Consider the following 15,209-nt stretch of genomic DNA (forward strand, 5'->3'; position numbering starts at 1 on the left):
ACGGGAGAGGTTTCGGTCGCTCGGGGCGCAAAAAGGAGTGCAACACGAGGACTTCCTAGGGGGTCATACATCCTAGTACTACTCTCGCCCAAGCACGCTTAACTTCGGAGTTCTGATGGGATCCAGTGCTTTAGTGCTGGTATGATCGCACTCGTTTCGTTTGCGTCGTCCCTCGCCTTTGTGCACGTTGCGGAAGGCGTATGGAGCCCCTAAACCTCTCGAAGGATCTCGGAATCGCCGTTGTCGGATCTCTCCGATGCCCACCGCGTACCGGACACGGCAAGCGCACGCCGAAACCATCGCGACTTTCTCGAACCAACTCAAATTCGCTATTGCGACCCCATTCCGAAAACCTCTCTCTGAGCCCCACGAGACTGACTGCGTAGCGGTCACGGCAAATTCCGAGGCCCAAAACCATCGCCTCGGAGGTCGACCGGTGAGGTTTCGGTCGCTCGGGGCGCAAAAAGGAGTGCAACACGAGGACTTCCTAGGGGGTCATCCATCCTAGTACTACTCTCTCCCAAGCACGCTTAACTTCGGAGTTCTGATGGGATCCAGTGCTTTAGTGCTGGAATGATCGCACTCGTTCCGTTTGCGTCGTCCCTCTCCTTTATGCATGTCGCGGACAGCGTATAAAGCCCCTTAACCTCTCGAACGATCTCAGAATCGCCGTTTTCGGATCTCTCCGATGCCCACCGCGTACCGGACACGGCAAGCGCGCGCCGAAACCATCGCGACTTTCTCGAATGAACTCAGAATCGCTATTGCGACCCCATTCCGGAAACCTCTCTCCGAGCCCCACGAGACTGACTGCGTAGTGGTCACGGCAAATTCCGAGGCCCATAACCATCGCCTCGGAGATCGACGGGAGAGGTTTCGGTCGCTCGAGGCGCAAAAAGGAGTGCAACACGAGGACTTCCCAGGGGGTCATACATCCTAATACTACTCTCGCCCAAGCACGCTTAACTTCGGAGTTCTGATGGGATCCAGTGCTTTAGTGCTGGTATGATCGCACTCGTTTCGTTTGCGTCGTCCCTCGCCTTTGTGCACGTCGCGGAAGGCGTATGGAGCCCCTAAACCTCTCGAACGATCTCGGAATCGCCGTTGTCGGATCTCTCCGATGCCCACCGCGTACCGGACATGGCAAGCGCGCGTCGAAACCATCGCGACTTTTTCGAACGAACTCGGAATCGCTATTGCGACACCATTCCGGAAACCTCTCTCCGAAGCCCACGAGGCTGACTGCGTAGCGGTCACGGCAAATTCCGAGGCCCAAAACCATCGCCTCGGAGGTCGACGGGAGAGGTTTCAGTCGCTCGGGGCGCAAAAAGGAGCGCAACACGAGGACTTCCTAGGGGGTCATCCATCCTAGTACCACTCTCGCCCAAGCATGCTTAACTTCGGAGTTCCGATGGGATCCAGTGCTTTAGTGCTGGTACGATCGCACTCGTTTCGTTTGCGTCGTCCATCGCCTTTGTGCACGTCGCGGACGGCGTATGGAGCCCCTAAACCTCTCGAACGATCTCGGAATCGCCGTTGTCGGATCTCTCCGATGCCCACCGCGTACCGGACACGGCAAGCGCGCGCCGAAACCATCTCGACTTTCCCGAACGAACTCGGAATCGCTATTGCGACCCCATTCCGGAAACCTCTCTCCGAGCCCCACGAGACTGACTGCGTAGCGGTCACAGCAAATTCCGATTCCCATAACCATCGCCTCGGAGGTTGACGAGAGAGGTTTCGGTCGCTCGGGGCTCAAAAAGGAGTGCAACACGAGGACTTCCTAGGGGGTGATCCATCCTAGTACTACTCTCGCCCAAGCACGCTTAACTTCGGAGTTCTGATGGGATCCGGTGCTTTAGTGCTAGTATGATCGCACTCGTTTCGTTTGCGTCGTCCCTCGCCTATGTGCACGTCGCGGATGGCGTATGGAGCCCCTAAACCTCTCGAACGATCTCGGATTCGCCGTTGTCGGATCTCTCCGATGCCCACCGCGTACCGGACACGGCAAGCTCGCGCCGAAACCATCGCGAATTTCTCGAACGAACTCGGAATCGCTATTGCGACCCCATTCCGGAAACCTCTCTCCGAGCCCCACGAGACTGACTGCGTAGCGGTCACGGCAAATTCTGAGGCCCATAACCATCGCCTCGGAGGTTGACGGGAGAGGTTTCGGTCGCTCGGGGCTCAAAAAGGAGTGCAACACGAGGACTTGCCAAGGGGTCACCCATCCTAGTACTACTCTCGCCCAAGCACGCTTAACTTTGGAGTTCTGATAGGATCCGGTGCTTTAGTGCTGGTATGTTCGCACTCGTTTCGTTTGCGTCGTCCCTCGCTTTTCTGCACATCGCGGACGGCGTATGGAGCCCCTAAACCTCTCGAACGATCTCGGAATCGCCGTTGTCGGATCTCTCCGATGCCCACCGCGTACCGGACACAACAACCGCGCGCCAAAACCATCGCGACTTTCTCGAACGAACTCGGAATCGCTATTGCGACCCCATTCCGGAAACCTCTCTCCGAGCCCCACGAGACTGACTGCGTAGCGGTCACGGCAAATTCCGAGGCCCATACCATCGCCTCGGAGGTCGACGGGAGAGGTTTCTGTCGCTCGGGGCGCAAAAAGGAGTGCAACACGAGGACTTCCCAGGGGGTCATCCATCCTAGTACTACTCTCGCCCAAGCACGCTTAACTTCGGAGTTCTGATGGGATCCGGTGCTTTAGTGCTGGTATGATCGCACTCGTTTCATTTGCGTCGTCCCTTGCCTCTGTGCACGTCGCGGACAGCGTATGGAGCCCCTAAACCTCTCGAACGATCTCGGAATCGCCGTTGTCGGATCTCTCCGATGCCCACCGCGTACCAGACACGGCAAGCGCGCGCCGAAACAATCGCGACTTTCTCGAACGAACTCGGAATCGCTATTGCTACCCCATTCCGGAAACCTCTCTCCGAGCCCCACGAGGCTGACTGCGTAGCGGTCATGGCAAATTCCGAGGCCCAAAACCATCGCCTCGGAGGTCGACGGGAGAGGTTTCGGTCGCTCGGGGCTCAAAAAGGAGTGCAACACGAGGACTTCCCAGGGGGTCACCCATCCTAGTACTACTCTCACCCAAGCACGCTTAACTTTGGAGTTCTGATGGGATCCGGTGCTGGTATGATCGCACTCTTTTCGTTTGTGTCGTCCCTCGCCTTTGTGCACGTCGCGGACGGCGTATGGAGCCCCTAAACCTCTCGAACGATCTCGGAATCACCGTTGTCGGATCTCTTCGATGCCCACCGCGTACCGGACACGGCAAGCGCGCGCCGAAACCATCGCGACTTTCTCGAACGAACTCGGAATCGCTATTGCGACCCCATTCCGGAAACCTCTCTCCGAGCCCCACGAGACTGACTGCGTAGCGGTCACGGCAAATTCCGATGCCCATAACCATCGCCTCGGAGGTTGACGGGAGAGGTTTCGGCCGCTCGGGGCTCAAAAAGGAGTGCAACACGAGGACTTCCTAGGGGTTCATCCATCCTAGTACTACTCTCGCCCAAGCACGCTTAACTTCGGAGTTCTGATGGGATCCGGTGCTTTAGTGCTAGTATGATCGCACTCGTTTCGTTTGCGTCGTCCCTCGCCTTTGTGCACGTCGCGGATGGCGTATGGAGCCCCTAAACCTCTCGAACGATCTCGGAATCGCCGTTGTCGGATCTCTCCGATGCCCACCGCGTACCGGACACGGCAAGCGCGCGTCGAAACCATCGCGACTTTCTCGAACGAACTCGGAATCGCTATTGCGACCCCATTCCGGAAACCTCTCTCCGAGCCCCACGAGACTGACTGCGTAGCGGTCACGGCAAATTCCGAGGCCCATAACCATCGCCTCGGAGGTCGACGGGAGAGGTTTCGGTCGCTCGGGGCGCAAAAAGGAGTGCAACACGAGGACTTCCTAGGGGGTCATCCATCCTAGTACTACTCTCGCCCAAGCACGCTCAACTTCGGAGTTCTGATGGGATCCGGTGCTTTAGTGCTGGTATGATCGCACTTGTTTCGTTTGCGTCGTCCCTCGCCTTTGTGCACGTCGCGGACGGCGTATGGAGCCCCTAAACCTCTCGAACGATCTCGGAATCACCGTTGTCGGATCTCTCCGATGCCCACCGTGTACCGGACACGGCAAGCGTGCGCCGAAACCATCGCGACTTTCTCGAACGAACTCGGAATCGCTATTGCGACCCCATTCCGGAAACCTCTCTCCGAGCCCCACGAGACTGACTGCGTAGCGGTCACGGCAAATTCCGATGCCCATAACCATCGCCTCGGAGGTTGACGGGAGAGGTTTCGGTCGCTCGGGGCTCAAAAAGGAGTGCAACACGAGGACTTCCTAGGGGGTCATCCATCCTAGTACTACTCTCGCCCAAGCACGCTTAACTTCGGAGTTCTGATGGGATCCGGTGCTTTAGTGGTAGTATGATCGCACTCGTTTCGTTTGCGTCATCCCTCGCCTTTGTGCACGTCGCGGATGGCGTATGGAGCCCCTAAACCTCTCGAACGATCTCGGAATCGCCGTTGTCGGATCTCTCCGATGCCCACCGCGTACCGGACACGGCAAGCGCGCGCCGAAACCATCGCGACTTTCTCGAACGAACTTAGAATCGCTATTGCGACCCCATTCCGGAAACCTCTCTCCGAGCCCCACGAGACTGACTGCGTAGCGGTCACGACAAATTCCGAGGCCCATAACCATCGCCTCGGAGGTCGACGGGAGAGGTTTCGGTCGCTCGGGGCGCAAAAAGGAGTGCAACACGAGGACTTCCTTGGGGGTCATCCATCCTAGTACTACTCTCGCCCAAGCACGCTCAACTTCGGAGTTCTGATGGGATCCGGTGCTTTAGTGCTGGTATGATCGCACTTGTTTCGTTTGCATCGTCCCTCGCCTTTATGCACGTCGCGGACGGCGTATGGAGCCCCTAAACCTCTCGAACGATCTCGGAATCACCGTTGTCGGATCTCTCCAATGCCCACCGCGTACCGGACACGGCAAGCGCGCACTGAAACCATCGCGACTTTCTCGAACTAACTCGGAATCGCTATTGCGACCCCATTCCGGAACCACTCTCCGAGCCCCACGAGGCTGACTGCGTAGCGGTCACGGCAAATTCCGAGGCCCATAACCATCGCCTCGGAGGTCGACGGGAGAGGTTTCGGTCGCTCGGGGCGCAAAAAGGAGTGCAACACGAGGACTTCCTAGGGGGTCTTCCATCCTAGTACTACTCTCGCCCAAGCACGCTTAACTTCGGAGTTCTGATGGGATCCGGTGCTTTAGTGCTGGTATGATCGCACTCGTTTCGTTTGCGTCGTCCCTCGCCTCTGTGCACGTCGCGGACGGCGTATGGAGCCCCTAAACCTCTCGAACGATCTCGGAATCGCCGTTGTCAGATCTCTCCGATGCCCACCGCGTACCGGACATGGCAAGCGCGCGCCGAAACCATCGCGACTTTCTCGAACGAACTCGGAATCGCTATTGCGACCCCATTCCGGAAACCTCTCTCCGAACCCCACGAGGCTGACTGCGTAGCGGTCATGGCAAATTCCGAGGCCCAAAACCATCGCCTCGGAGGTCGACGGGAGAGGTTTCGGTCGCTCGGGGCGCAGAAAGGAGTGCAACACGAGGACTTCCCAGGGGGTCACCCATCCTAGTACTACTCTCACCCAAGCACGCTTAACTTCGGAGTTTTGATGGGATATTATGCTTTAGTGTTGGTATAATCGCACTCGTTTTGTTTGCGTCGTCCCTTGCCTCTGTGCACGTCGCGGTCGGCGTATGGAGCCCCTAAACCTCTCGAACGATCTCGGTATCGCCATTGTCGGATCTCTCCGATGCCCACCGCGTACCGGACATGGCAGAACTTGAAATCGCTATTGCGACCCCATTCCGGAAACCTAAAGCATTGCCTCGGAGGTCGACGGGAGAGGTTTTCGTCACTCGGGGCGCAGAAAGGAGTGCAACACGAGGACTTCCCAAGGGGTCACCCATCCTAGTACTATTCTCGCCCAAGCTTGCTTAACTTCGGAGTTCTGATGAGATTCGATGCTTTAGTGCTGGTATGATCGCACTCGTTTCATTTGCGTCGTCCCTCGCCTTTGTGCACGTCGCGGACGGCGTATGGAGCCCCTAAACCTCTCGAACGATCTCGGAATCGCCATTGTCCGATCTCAACGATGCCCACTGTCACGCCCCTCAAAATATCGATAATATTAAAATTCAAGAAAATAAATCAATCGAGGATCCAAACTAACATTTGATGTCACTAGGAAAACTTTCAAATCAAAATTTCACCTCTATAATCTATAAATTTATAAACCCTGTGCAGTTCATAAACATACAACACATTGCTCGATGATTCATAAAATCTGAACCCAATTCACCAAAATAATAACCACAACATAAATTCATAAGTGTGGGAGTTTGTACAATCATAAAACCAACGTTTACCATAAGTTCATATCGTTACACAAATGAAACTTAACATTCCAGAATCTTAAACATGAGAGGTTCTTTAAACTTTTACAAAATCCACAAGTTTAGATTCATCGTCAACATTTCATTAGATGCAGCGTGTACTTATACAACAAAAACATATATACTAATAAAGATCTGCCCAAAATCTTTTAGCTTTCCACTGCCTCAGCCCAATCGTAACATTTAAGCAAGCGACAAGCTATCCTGAAAAATTTATACAACAACGGGGTGAGCAATTGGAGCATACATATTTGGTTCATAACAGATGGGGCATAGAGTAATTGGAGCATATCAGCAACGAACGAAACGTTTTGGAGCATATCAATAATAAATGAAACATTTCGGAGCTTATCAATGGCATATGAAATGTTCTGGAGCATATCAACGACGTATGGAACATTTCGAAGCATATCAACAATGAATGAAACATTTTGGAGCTTATCAATGGCGTATGAAATGTTCCGGAGCATATCAACGACGTATGGAACATTTCGAAGCATATCAACAATGAATGAAACATTTCGAAGCTTATCAATGGCGTATGAAATGTTCCGGAGCATATCAACGGCGTATGGAACATTTCGAAGCATATCAACGATAAATGAAACATTTCAGAGCATATAAATAACAAATGAAATGTGTCAGAGCTTATCAGTGGCATATGAAATATTCCGGAGCATATCAACGGCGTATGGAACATTTCGGAGTATATCAATAACAAATACCAAACAGAAGCTCAAACGTCGTCTTTGACGTTGCATTCATATCATTCTTATCCAAAGCATGTACAGAAACACATAACCAAAGCTCTGGATATTATATCAAACATACAGAAGGTGTAGTGGGACCACAAACAGAATGTGATTCATCCATTTCTGAATGACCACTAGACAGAAGTCTCCCACGTTTGGGAGCTCCATCCACCCACGTCTAGGTGAAGTCAGAGGGGGCCGGCAAAGCATCGCAGGCTCTATGCATAACTCCCTTTACCATTTCTGGTAAAGGTTCACATTATCCCACAACACCAGAGTACAAAAGGGCAGTATGAACAATGAATGGCATATATCGGAAGCACATGCGGAACAACAAAACGTACATGTGCCTTTACGAGTCAATACGATGCAAGCAACAATCTCTCACAAATGTATTCAGATTTGGAATGAAATGAAAGCAAGAGTATACTAGGATTCCAAGCAATCATATGTAGCTAAATTCAAATAGAAGGTTAAATAAATTCAATATCCAAAGGAATGAAACTAGAATAGGCACATATCGAAAGCAAATACGGAACAATGAGATATACATGTGCCTATATGTGTCAATGCGATGCAGCATAAACGTTACACAAAAATGTTTCAAGAATGTAAATAATTTATAGGCAAGAGCAAACCAGAATTCAAGCACTAACATAAGCCTCAATTGAGCAAAGGGGACTGAATGAAATCTATTTCCAAATGAATGAAACAGAATACGCGAAATCGACCAAAGCTCGATTTCTGTCGGGATTCAAGAGGCACATTGAACAAATATTTCAGATTATCAATTATGCTCCAATACCCTCAAGAAGGCTATTGTTTATAGATATATCAATCTATTTTCTATTGAAATAAGTTTCGTACGAATCATGGTTTTCAACAAGGAGTTACCTTTGATTTGGTAACACAAGGTCAAAAACAAAATCACTGTTTTGCAGAATTCATAGGGTCGGATTCAACAGATAATAGGGTAGGCATTTGAATTCCAAAATTTTCAATCAATATATCAAAAGAAAGTTTTACAAGTCTAGTTTCAAATGAAATCAGTTTGGTACAAATCAGAATTTCCAACAGGGACTTATAGGCATTTTAGCATCGAAAGGTCAGAAATTTTGATCCCTGTTTTGCAGCATCTATAAGCTCATTTGAAAACAGACTTTTGGGTAAGTATTCGGTGTCCAAAATTTTCAAAATCAGAGTCAAAAGAAAGGTATAAGAGTCTACTTTCAAATGAACAAGTTCCTGCCTAAATCCACGTTTTGTGCTAAAAATTATGGCTAAAAAAACGTATAGGAGTCAGTTTACCGAAAAATTTTAGATCCATGATTTTTGTATCTGACAAGAGAAATATCAGGTTCTAGGCTGAAATCTTTCGAATAATTCAGAATAAATATAAGATCAAAGACTAATAATTCTGTAGGATGGGATTAGAACACTTGCCTTTGAGAATTATGGCCCTAAATGAGAAGATTTGAGCAAGAAACCTCAAAGCCCCAAATTTTTTTTCTTCTTCTTCTTCCCCCTTTTTCTTCTCTTCTTCTTTCTTTCTTTCTCCTGTTCTTCCACGCAGCTGCCTCCTCTGGTTCCTTATGAACGAAGGCAGAGAGGCTTAAACGGTGGAATTTGTAATTTTATGTATTTTGCAGTTTAGTCCTTGTATTATTATATTTACGATTAGGTCCTTAGGGTTTACAAATAGGTCCTCAGATTTTTTTTTTGAACAAATCCCCCAAATCTTATAAATAAGTTCTTAGATTCATACTTTTGCTCTTTTATCAAATTTTAAATAGATACTTACATTACAAATAGAAACTTATACGAAAATTCAGAAATGAGGGATGTTACACTCTCCCCTCCTTAAAAGAAAATTTTAGTCCTCTAAATTTATCATACCCCTATCGATGAAAAGATGGGGATAAACCTTTTTCATTTCCTCCTCTAGTTCCCTGGTTGTTTCCTCTCCAGAATGATGTCTCCAACTTACTTGAACCAGAGGGATGACCCGATTCCTTCTTATCAACAATCCGAGTGGGCTCTTCCACATAAGATAAATCTTTATTGATCTCCATCAGCTCATACTTAATGATATGAGAAGGATCAGGTATATACTTTCTAATCACCGAAACATGAAATATATTATGAATATGGCACAACGATGGTGGTAAGGCAATCCTATAAGCAACAGAACCAACCTAATCTTAGGCTTAACTTTCCTTTAGGATTTGGTTCTTGATATCTGGTTCATTAGGTACACATACTCTATCCCTAAATCTCAATAGGCCATCCTTTGAAACTTGAAATTTTAGCTTCAATTCCTTTTCTACTTCATTCCTCAAGTAGATTAAACGTGGATCTCGTAATTGTCCTTCCTTAATTTGTTGAATAAGATCAGATTGCACCTGAATGGAGGCCATCAATATCATTGAGTCTTGCTCTTTCCTCATAGCATTCAAATCAAAATTTTCTTCTAATAACTTTTATTGCTTCACGACCAGACTAGCCATAAAACATGTAGATTTTCTACTAAGAGCATCAGTTACCACATTGGCTTTGCCCGGGTGATAATGGATGGCACAATCATAATCCTTTAGAAGTTCTATCCATCTTCGCTGCCTCATGTTTAAGTCTTTCTGAGTGAAAATATATTTCAAACTCTTGTGATCAGTCAAAATTTCAAATTACCGACCATACAAATAATGTCTCCAAATCTTTAGAGCAAAAACAATTGCTGCCAATTCCAAATCATGAGTTGGATAATTCAATTCTGAACCTTTTAATTGTCTAGAAGCATAAGCAATCACTCTCCCTTCCTGCATTAAAACACATCCGAGGCCCTTTCTTGAAGCATCAGTATAAACTACAAATCCCTCACTACCACTTGGAATAGTGAGAATAGGAGCACTAGTCAATCTTCTTTTTAACTCTTGAAAACTTTGCTCACAATCGTCACCCCATACAAATTTCACATTCTTTTTAGTGAGTTTGGTGAGAGGTTTAGCGATATGAGAAAATCCCTCCACAAATCTCCTGTAATAACCTGCCATGCCTAAGAAGCTTCTAATTTCTGTTACATTTGTTGGTACTTCCCATTCAACTACAGCTTCTATTTTCTTTGGATCAATAGATATACCCTTCCCTGAAATCACATGGCCTAAGAAAGCAACTTCATTCAACCGTAATTCACATTTGCTGAACTTTGCATACAACTTCTTTTCTCTTAGTATGGACAATATATTTCTCAAGTGTTCCTCATGCTCCTGGTTACTCCTTGAATACACCAATATGTCATTAATAAATACAATTACATAGTCATCCAAGAGTGGTTGAAATATCCTATTCATTAGTTCCATAAAAGCTGCAGAGGCATTAGTCAAACCAAAAGGCATCACCAAGAATTCATAGTGACCATATCGAGTTTTGAAAACTGTTTTTGGAATATCCTCCTCCTTGATCTTCAACTGATAGTAACCTTACCTCAGGTCAATCTTAGAGAATACTTGTGCACCTTGAAGTTGATCAAACAAATCATCAATTCTGGGTATGGGATACTTGTTTTTTATAGTCACCTAATTCAACTATCTATAATCAATACAAAGCCTCAATGTTCTATCCTTCTTCTTCACTAATAGTACCGGAGCACCCCATGGAGATACGCTGGGTCGTATGAAACCCTTATCTAATAATTCTTGTAGTTGCTTCTTTAATTCCTCTAGCTCGAGTGGTGCCATTTTGTAGGGAGGCTTAATTGGGGTTGTACTAGGGACCAGATCAATAGCAATTTCACCCTCTCTATCTAGAGGTAAACCAGGCAAGTCATCTGGGAATACATTAGGGAACTCTTTGACCACTGAAATTTCATCTAGATGGGTTTCCTGATTTGAATGCTCCTTTACACACACCATATAACAGAAACAACCCTTCTGCATAAGGCGATAAGCTTGAAGTGCTGATATCAAGCAAGGAGGCAAATCATGCCTAATGCCCTCAAAGTAAAATATAGGCTGATCTGGTATGCAGAAAGTAATTATTTTTTTGTAACAATCAATACTAGCGTGATGAGAAGATAACCAATCTATGCCAAGTATAATATCAAACTCCAAATCTTTAGGAGAACTAAATCAGCAAAAAGTTTAAGTTCTCCAATAAAATCAGACAAGAGGACCAGATTCAAGTTCGTTATAAAAAAATCTCCAATGATTGTATTTTACATATACCACAAATGTAGTGGTCTAAGTTGAATGCCCAAGTGACAAGCTAAATATTACGAATCAAATCGTAGATAGGACCCATGGTCAAACAAATATTTGCATACTTTCATAAACATGCATAATACCTTCGACTACTAATTCAGAAGTTTTAGAATCATATTCAGTGATAGCATATACTCTGACATGGGCTGATGATTTATGAGGCAGTGACTCTTTCTTCTTGTTCAAAGGGCAGTCTTTTATTTTATGATCCAACTTTCTACAAGCAAAATAGACTCCAGTCACCCGAAAACACAAATTTGTTTCATAATTTAACTTGTAATTCACACATGATTGAGTCTTTTGTGGTGACTTCCCATTTCAAATCCAAATGTCTTGACCCTTTTGTTATTCCTTTCTGATTCATTTCCAATCATATTTTTATTGGTAAACTTATCCTTATCATTCTTGCCACAAATCTTCAAAAATTCTTTTCATTGTTCCCATTAATGATCAGTCTCTATTTCCAATATAAGGTAGCAAAAGAAATCTTTTGATCATCAGAACAATTTTGTATATCAAATATCTTCTCTGTTTGCATCATTCGTTTTTCTATTACCAATGAAATTAGGTTCACCATGCTTTCATTGTGCTACTCTGATTTAGTATCCTCGATCAACCCTTTCATCCACCTTAATTAATCAGAAACAAATGAAATAGGAGGACCAAATGTCCTCATCATCCTAGATTCTTAAAATACATCAAAGAAAATTTTCACCGATCAGTATAGTTCACTAGACCTCAATATATTTTGCACGTCAACATATTAAATATTTCAGTGATCCTCAAACCATGCTCTAATACCACCTCTGTCACACCCCTCAAAATATCGATAATATTAAAATTTAAGAAAACAAATCAATCCAGGATCCAAACTAACATTTGAGGTCACTAAGAAAACATTCAGAACAAAATTTCACCTCTATAATCTATAAATTTATAAACCCTGTGCAGTTCATAAATATACAACACATCGCTCGATGATTCATAAAATCTGAACCCAATTCACCAAAATAATAACCACAACATAAATTCACAAGTGTGGGAGTTTGTACAATCATAAAACCAACGTTTACCATAAGTTCATATCGTTACACAAATTAAACTTAACATTCCAGAATCTTAAACATGAGAGGTCCTTTAAACTTTTACAAAATCCATAAGTTTAGATTCATCGTCAACATTTCATTAGATGCAGCGTGTGCTTATACAACAAAAACATATATACTAATAAAGATCTGCCCAAAATCTTTTAGCTTTCCACTACCTCAGCCCAATCTTAACATTTAAGCAAGCGACAAGCTATCCTGAAAAATTTATACAACAACGGGGTGAGCATATAAAGGTCAGCAAGTGACTAACATATCCATGTCAAAAGAGGACAATTTCCAAAGAGATAGTTTCAAAATGCAAGGCAGAATATAAGAATTCATAGACGTAATATCATTAGGTGCAGAATCACAATTGTCATTTCAATCATACATATTCGGTTCATAACAGATGGGGCATAGAGTAATTGGAGCATATCACCAACGAACGAAACGTTTTGGAGAATATCAATAATAAATGAAACATTTCGGAGCTTATCAATGGCATATGAAATGTTCCGGAGCATATCAACGGCGTATGGAACATTTCGAAGCATATCAACAATGAATGAAACATTTCATAGCTTATCAATGGCGTATGAAATGTTCCGGAGCATATCAACAGCGTATGGAACATTTCGAAGCATATCAACAATGAATGAAACATTTTGGAGCTTATCAATGGCGTATGAAATGTTCCGGAGCATATCAACGGCGTATGGAACATTTCGAAGCATATCAACGATGAATGAAACATTTCGGAGCATATAAATAACAAATGAAATGTGTCGGAGCTTATTAGTGGCGTATGAAATGTTCCGAAGCATATCAACGACGTATGGAACATTTCAGAGTATATCAATAACAAATACCAAACAGAAGCTCAAACGTCGTCTTTGACGTTGCATTCATATCATTCTTATCCAAAGCATGTACAGAAACACAAAACCAAAGCTCTGGATATCATATCAAACATACAGAAGGTGTAGTGGGACCACAGACAGAATGTGATTCATCCATTTCTGAATGACCACCAGACAGAAGTCTCCCACGTCTGGGAGCTCCATCCACCCACATCTAGGTGAAGTCTGAGGGGGCCGGCAAAGCATCGCAGGCTCTATGCATAACTACCTTTACCATTTCTGGCAAAGGTTCACATTATCCCACAATGCCAGAGTACAAAAGGGCAGTATGAATAATGAATAGCATATATCGGAAGCACACGCGGAACAACAATGTTGAATCTTGTATTTTAATGATGAAACTACTTGATATATGTTTATGATTTGATCTGCGTTTTGAGTGATGTAGGATGCTTTGATCAGTATGAGACAATTAAAGCAGGAAAATCATGTTGTGCCGGAGGAACATGTCAGAAGATTGGACGTCGGGCCGGTGGATCGGTCGACGTATCGACAAAAGGCTTCGGGCTGTGGACTCGGGCATCGGGCCAAGAAGAGCGGGTATTGTGCCAAGGATATCGGAGTTGCGGAGTCAACTAGCCGATTGGGCAATAGGCTGCAGGAAAGGACGATGCGCCGAAGAATCGGACGAAGCGTCGAGGGACCAATGACATGCCGGACAACTTGGTTAATTGCTTAGGATTAATTGTCTCGATCGAAGTTTTGTTTTACATGTGCAGGATTAACTACGATGGAAGTAAGACATGCAGCAGGAGTTACGCCGGAATCAAGATAATGATCACGTTGGGAGTTCGAGAGTTCGACGGAAGTTCGGACGGTCGTTGGAGGTTCTGCGGGAACAAATCCGAGAAGTCCATTAGCTTGCCAAAGAAGCTCATCGAAACTCGCCAAGTGGATCGTCGCAAGTCCATGAGTTTGCCTGAAGTCCGTAGGAGCATCACCGAGGGTTCATCGGATGATCGACGGAAGTTCGTCGGAAACACGCCGAAAGAAGCGATTGACGCACCGGAGCAAGCTGCAGAAATTGTCTTAGGATTTATCGTAGTTAGCACAATGATTAAGTTGGAAATGGGAGGTGATCCCATTAGCTTAATCTTGGGGCAATTGGGCCCCTGAAAAACCCAAATTAGGCCGAATAGATCTGCCCATTCGGACCCTGATTGCTGTGGGAGGTGTAACCGCCCAAGCCAGGAGGTAGCACCACCTGGGCTAAGTCTCCCAAGGAGACTAGGCGATGCAATCGCCCCAGCCAGGAGGTGGCACCGCCTGGGCTCAGTCTCCAAGCGAGACTAGGCGGTGCAACCGCCCTTGACAGAGGTGGCACCGCCTGGGCTCGGTCTCCAAGCTCTGGCTGAGCGGTGCAACCGCCCCAGTTAGGAGGTGCAATCGCCTGAGCTCAGTCTTCGAGCTCTGGCAAGAGGTGCAACCGCCCTTGATAGGAGGTGGCACCGCCTAGAGGCTCAGTCTTCGAGCTCTGCAAGGCGGTGCAACCGCTCCAGTCAGGAGGTGCAACCGCCTGATCCCGGAATTCCGGGAATTGACAGTTTTGAGCTCCAAATTTGAACTGGGTTGGGGCCTATAAATACCCCACCCATTCAGCACTGAAAGGGCACAGACATACATCGAAATCTTGATCCTTTTCTGTGATTCTTAGAGCTCAAAATTGTTGTAAAGGCCAAAAGTTCTCCTCC

At 46.0% G+C, this 15,209-nt stretch overlaps 13 non-coding genes and 2 pseudogenes across 13 annotated transcripts; all 15 read right to left on the minus strand.

Moving 5' to 3' along the window:
- Positions 1 to 34: 34 nt before the first annotated feature.
- On the minus strand, positions 35 to 153 carry LOC135590182 (5S ribosomal RNA). Its single transcript, XR_010477589.1, has one exon. It is a non-coding gene; the product is annotated as a 5S ribosomal RNA (ribosomal RNA).
- A 313-nt stretch (positions 154 to 466) lies between these two features.
- On the minus strand, positions 467 to 585 carry LOC135590479 (5S ribosomal RNA). The gene has a single exon (XR_010477887.1). It is a non-coding gene; the product is annotated as a 5S ribosomal RNA (ribosomal RNA).
- Positions 586 to 898: 313 nt separating this feature from the next.
- On the minus strand, positions 899 to 1,017 carry LOC135590258 (5S ribosomal RNA). The gene has a single exon (XR_010477665.1). It is a non-coding gene; the product is annotated as a 5S ribosomal RNA (ribosomal RNA).
- A 313-nt stretch (positions 1,018 to 1,330) lies between these two features.
- Positions 1,331 to 1,449, minus strand: LOC135590854 (5S ribosomal RNA). Its single transcript, XR_010478259.1, has one exon. It is a non-coding gene; the product is annotated as a 5S ribosomal RNA (ribosomal RNA).
- Positions 1,450 to 1,762: 313 nt separating this feature from the next.
- On the minus strand, positions 1,763 to 1,881 carry LOC135589776 (5S ribosomal RNA). The gene has a single exon (XR_010477183.1). It is a non-coding gene; the product is annotated as a 5S ribosomal RNA (ribosomal RNA).
- Positions 1,882 to 2,194: 313 nt separating this feature from the next.
- Positions 2,195 to 2,313, minus strand: LOC135590596 (5S ribosomal RNA). Its single transcript, XR_010478002.1, has one exon. It is a non-coding gene; the product is annotated as a 5S ribosomal RNA (ribosomal RNA).
- A 312-nt stretch (positions 2,314 to 2,625) lies between these two features.
- On the minus strand, positions 2,626 to 2,744 carry LOC135589683 (5S ribosomal RNA). The gene has a single exon (XR_010477089.1). It is a non-coding gene; the product is annotated as a 5S ribosomal RNA (ribosomal RNA).
- Positions 2,745 to 3,057: 313 nt separating this feature from the next.
- On the minus strand, positions 3,058 to 3,168 carry LOC135591628 (5S ribosomal RNA; annotated as a pseudogene).
- A 313-nt stretch (positions 3,169 to 3,481) lies between these two features.
- LOC135590211 (5S ribosomal RNA) lies at positions 3,482 to 3,600 on the minus strand. Its single transcript, XR_010477617.1, has one exon. It is a non-coding gene; the product is annotated as a 5S ribosomal RNA (ribosomal RNA).
- Positions 3,601 to 3,913: 313 nt separating this feature from the next.
- On the minus strand, positions 3,914 to 4,032 carry LOC135590158 (5S ribosomal RNA). Its single transcript, XR_010477565.1, has one exon. It is a non-coding gene; the product is annotated as a 5S ribosomal RNA (ribosomal RNA).
- Positions 4,033 to 4,345: 313 nt separating this feature from the next.
- On the minus strand, positions 4,346 to 4,464 carry LOC135590205 (5S ribosomal RNA). Its single transcript, XR_010477612.1, has one exon. It is a non-coding gene; the product is annotated as a 5S ribosomal RNA (ribosomal RNA).
- Positions 4,465 to 4,777: 313 nt separating this feature from the next.
- LOC135590412 (5S ribosomal RNA) lies at positions 4,778 to 4,896 on the minus strand. The gene has a single exon (XR_010477820.1). It is a non-coding gene; the product is annotated as a 5S ribosomal RNA (ribosomal RNA).
- A 312-nt stretch (positions 4,897 to 5,208) lies between these two features.
- On the minus strand, positions 5,209 to 5,327 carry LOC135592064 (5S ribosomal RNA). The gene has a single exon (XR_010478829.1). It is a non-coding gene; the product is annotated as a 5S ribosomal RNA (ribosomal RNA).
- A 313-nt stretch (positions 5,328 to 5,640) lies between these two features.
- On the minus strand, positions 5,641 to 5,759 carry LOC135591634 (5S ribosomal RNA; annotated as a pseudogene).
- Positions 5,760 to 5,982: 223 nt separating this feature from the next.
- LOC135590787 (5S ribosomal RNA) lies at positions 5,983 to 6,101 on the minus strand. The gene has a single exon (XR_010478193.1). It is a non-coding gene; the product is annotated as a 5S ribosomal RNA (ribosomal RNA).
- Positions 6,102 to 15,209: the final 9,108 nt, after the last annotated feature.

This window comes from Musa acuminata, chromosome BXJ1-8 (assembly GCF_036884655.1).
Source record: "Musa acuminata AAA Group cultivar baxijiao chromosome BXJ1-8, Cavendish_Baxijiao_AAA, whole genome shotgun sequence".
NCBI lineage: Eukaryota > Viridiplantae > Streptophyta > Magnoliopsida > Zingiberales > Musaceae > Musa > Musa acuminata.